We start from the raw sequence: 5,115 nt of genomic DNA on the forward strand, positions 1-5,115 counted from the left end.
TGGTGTTCAGGTCTGTTGGAACCCATTTTCAGTGTTTACCAAAAGAAAAATTGATGTGAAAATAACCCATTTTCAGTGTCTTCACTCTGTTCACCCCCCACACATTTATATTACACATGTGGTGTTGGGTGAACCCACGGGGAGTAAAAGTGTGGAGGTGCTGTGTCCTTCACTCTGTTCTCCTCCTACATGGCCTGCTGTTAGTGTGTGTGTGTGTGTGTGTGTGTGTGTGTGTGTGTGTGTGTGTGTGTGTGTGTGAGGGTGGACGACATGGACAGGCTGCTGACTGGCTACAGCCGCTAAAGGAGAACCCTACGCTGGACACTTGGGATATTTTAAACATCTGGTATTTTTACTTACATTTTTATGGCTTCATTGATTTAATAAAACAGTAATGTGGTGGGTCCACCAGACCACTGAGTAACAAACACATCAGCACCACACAAGGGTTAATGCAGAAACCTCTAAGCAATGTCATTCTCCTTCTTAATTTAATACTACATAATAATAATAATAATAATAATAATAATAATAATAATATTTATTTACCCATCACTTTTCATGCCAGTGTCAGCTTAAAGAGAAAAAGCTTAACCTTAATACAAGAAATTATGACCACTAATTTAAAATCATATAAAAATGACAAATCAAATGAACACCAAAGAGACTTTTAATTAAACTTTAACTAAAATTAAATTAAAAGTTAAAGAGACACATTTTTAAATGTTTATTAAAAGTGAGCTCTGAGCTTGACTGTCTAATAAAAGGTGAACTGAGCTCCACAGTTTAGAAGCAGAATAACTGAGTCTCTCCACGTTTTCTGTATTTTACTGAAGGAGTTTGCACCTCATAAACAGACTCTGTGATGTAAGCAGTTCTTTAGGCTTATTTAGAGCCTTAAAAACTAGTAGCAGAACCTTAAAATCTATGCTGAAAGATCCAGGCAGCCAGTGCAGCTCTGTCAGAACAGGAGTGATCTGATCTCTCTGTTTTTGTTAGGATACATGCTGCTGCATTTTGTACGAGTTTAAACTTTGTTTTATCTTTCTTTCTATCTTACTTCCGCACTACACAGGAAGCAGGAAGCCGTTTAAGACTGAGCCTATATAACTTTACACATCGTCAGCACTGCTGTTCCATCACACTGACCACAATGTGCCTGTCAGTACAGCCAGCCTTAGGGTTTAATGTTCAAGTGAGCAAAGGCTGCAGATTGTAGGCCTAAAGTGATCAATATGTGTCTCTGGAATTTATTTTCCTATTTTTATTTCTGCCTAATGTGTGTAAGTGTATCCATCCATGCATCTATCTATCTATCTATCTATCTATCTATCTATCTATCCATCCATCCATCCATCCATCCATCCATGCATCCGTCCATTCATGCATCCGTCCATCCATCCATCCGTCCATCCATCCATCCATCCATCCATCCATACGCTGTCATTATTGCTGCCCAGTGGAGAACCGTGACTATTAAAGCTCGGCCTTCGATTCGGGCCATCGATGTCAAGACTCGGTCCAAACATGAGGGAAAAACGTCTACGATAATGACAGCTTCTGTTAGCATCCCTATGACATTCAAGTAGGTTGTTAGCGCTAAGCTAACGGTGGTTTGCATGAAAATGTTTTGGAAGTTCTAGGTTAAACACTTCACGCTTCCGAAGGTTTGCGTGATTGGATCATGTGTCTCCTAGACACACTGACCCATATTTATCAAAGCTGCGGTCAAATCTGATCATAAAAGGGCCGGATGCAAATTTCCCCAACAGTTTTGTTATTTATTCATTTTTTCTTTGGCACATCTTCTCAAATTCACACCTGGTGGGAGTGTGTGTAAGTTTGAGCGTAATAGTTTAACAACCCGAAAAAGACCTTAAATTGCACTTAACAAACACAAACTATCCTCAGTATCATACCAATAATCACAACGAAAACAGAAAATGACAATTATAACAATAAAATAACAGTAATACTAATAATTTGGCAATTCAGTATGAAAGTGAATGTACCTTTTGGTGTAAACAAATGCTGCTACTCTATGCTCCATTTGAAGACACATTACTCTGTGCTTTCGTTTCATACGACTGACTCCAACCACAAAATAAACAATACAAAACACAGCTAGTATAGAAGCCTCTCATACACTGTAATAATACGTTTACATCTGCATTTTTTCTGCGTCATTCTACCTCCTTAAAAAAGACATTCTGTTTATTTCACATTTATTCCTTTAGATTGATGTCATTTTAACTCTAATAAACAAAAAAAAAAAAATGACATTTGAACCTCTGTGGTTGTTTCACACCTGTGATGTCATTACTTTTCACACAGAAGAGCTTGTGAAGTTTCATGTTAGTGGCCTTGGGAAACACGTTTATATGACAGGCTTTGAAGAGAGACTGTGTGAAACTGCAGAGTAAGAATGTTAGTGTGGTGTTACGCAGCTGACAAACACGCAAAGCCCTACACTGTGTATTTAACAGATCCTCTTTCTTTTATCTTTTAAGTACTTTTAAGTACTTTTGTTCTTCATATCTGATGTTAATATTATCCCACTACTGGAACTACCAATGTTGTGAGTAAACCTCAGGCCTTTGAGTGTATAGTTCCTGTGGTGGATATGCATGATTCAAATTACCATCAAAGACCATCTCACATACACTGTACACTAAGATGACCACAGCTATCAGGATCTTGATATGTAGCAAAGCTAACATGGAACATCTTTTGAAAGAAGCCCTATTGGAGCTGGATTAGTTTTCCCAGAGGAGGTCCGGTAATGTAATCTGTGTGTGATTTGATTGGCTGATTCGGGATAAGATATCTGTGTAATTTACCCAAATCAACCCAAACAGCCCAGACTGAAACATCTTTACACAGGTGATGTCCTGACATGAACTTCAGGATTAATGAATCGGGTCAAATCAGGCTCTTTAGCTGTTAGCTCTGTCTTCAGGTCACAAAGAAATACTTTTACCTGGTTTTGTTATCACATCACTGAGGGAGCTCTGAGTCTGAAGAATTATAGAAGGTAATTCACTCTGGAATTATAACTTGGTAGGAGATTCACACTGGATTCAAATTGGTAATCATTCAAATTATAGAACCTCCTCATGTAATACTAATCAAGCTTGAATAAGGAGTGATATCTAAAAATAATTAGCATTATATTTTCTAGTTAAATTATTGATAATATTGCAGCCCCCCACCCCCGCCTGCCCCAAAACAAATACATACAGTCCATGGCAGCTTTGACCTACTTTTGACCTACTTTCTATTCTATTGTAGATCATATGCTTTTTTAAATATTAATTGCTTTTAAAAAACTCACATACTAAATAATGACACTTAGTAACCCAACATCTTTTGAGAAATACTTCACTTGTCATTATAATAAACGTTACTGCAAACACGTGCGATTTCCAAAACCATGCCAACATGCCTTCCACGTTAAAAACAAAGTTTTCTATTGTTACAGAAGCGTTTTTGATAATACAGCTAACCACCGGGACACTTAATCTGTACAGAAAACACTGCTGATTTTTCTCTGTAAATCACACACAGCAGACACGGTGGGGAGTTTACTCCACAAGAGCTTTAAAGGCCTTGTTATCACTCAATGTTTCACAGTAAAAGTGAATAAAACTTTGTGTACACTGTAAAAAAAGTGTCTCATCAGATCTACTTAAAAAAATGACTTCATGTGGTAGAAAGCAATTGAACTAGTTTTATTCAACTTAAAAAACTACATTGATTGAAAGAATCGTTCATTCAAACTACTTATTTAGGTTAAATAAAACTAATTAATTTACTTCTTACCACATTTAGTAATTTTTTAGGTAGATCTGATGAGACACTTTACAGTGTACTTTTTTTTATAAATATTATTTATTACCTTTTTCTGACAACACTGGCCGTAAAGAGGGTCAGAGGAACTTTGTCTCCGGGTTACAGTTAACTTGTCTATGCTAACATGAAGCCATTTAACTAGGTTTTTTACTGCAGCAAGTCACCCTAAGGTGAGCTGAAGTTCCAAAGCACGTCAGCAGTCATTCTCGATTCTGTTCACATGAAGTAAATTCAGACTCTAACACTGGCTGCTTTATCTCTCCATCAAGCAGTGCAGCACTAAAATAACTGAAGGGGAAGTAACAAGTTGAGGCATTTTAACACTGCAGTTTTGTGGTTTGCACTGAGGGCTGCAGTCTGGTCTTTTCTACATCTGTGCAGCAGTTTCCGCGAAGGATACTACAGCTACATACTGGCAGGGTCGCCTACAGAGCAGCTCTAGTAGCCTCTTAATGACGTAATGCTCTTCTTTATTTTAAGGTTGGCCCATATACAGGGGAAGATTTCAAACACTACCCCTTGTAACTCAGTTTCAAGGGACAAGGTGACACTAAAAAACAAGGGGCAGAGGTAAAAATAAGAAATGAGATTCAGCCTTATTGTAATCAAAAGCATAACAGTGTGAAAAGTGTGAAGGGACAATGGTGAAGAACAGGACAGAACACAAAACTTACTTAATCAATGACACAGGAAAACAAGTTCACAGTGACAAGCCTGACTCCGTAGTAGGCTACAGCCAGAATACTGCACCACTTACAGCTGCACTGATCTCACCACCGAGAGGCTGAAAGAAATGATGACTTTATGGCTTTGTTCTTAAACCTTTACTTGTTAAAATGCAGATATCGGGGGCTCCCGAGTGGCGCAACCGTCTAAGCGTTGGTCCTCATCAGGAGATCGCGAGTTCGATCCCTGGTGATGCTACAACCATGCGTAGCCGGGAGTCCGAGAGAGCACAATTGGCCTCGCTCTCTCTGGGTGGGTGGGATGGCTGCCCTTCTCCCCCCATCACTAACTCAGCGCGATGCTAGTCAGCGCAGGCGTCTGTTAGCTGACGTAACAGATCTGGCGGTTGGCGCTTTCCTCCGAGCGCGTTCGGCTGTCCAATGACGTTGCGTGAGCGGCAGCTCGAAAAGAAGTGGTGGCTGGCTTCACAGGTCTCGGAGGAAGCCTGTGTTAGTCTTCGCCCTCCTAGCGTTGATAGCATCGTGTGGAATTGGCTACGACTAAATTGGGGAGAAAATCGGGGTAAAATGCAGATAT

This window comes from Colossoma macropomum, unplaced genomic scaffold (assembly GCF_904425465.1).
Source record: "Colossoma macropomum unplaced genomic scaffold, Colossoma_macropomum, whole genome shotgun sequence".
Classification (NCBI taxonomy): domain Eukaryota; kingdom Metazoa; phylum Chordata; class Actinopteri; order Characiformes; family Serrasalmidae; genus Colossoma; species Colossoma macropomum.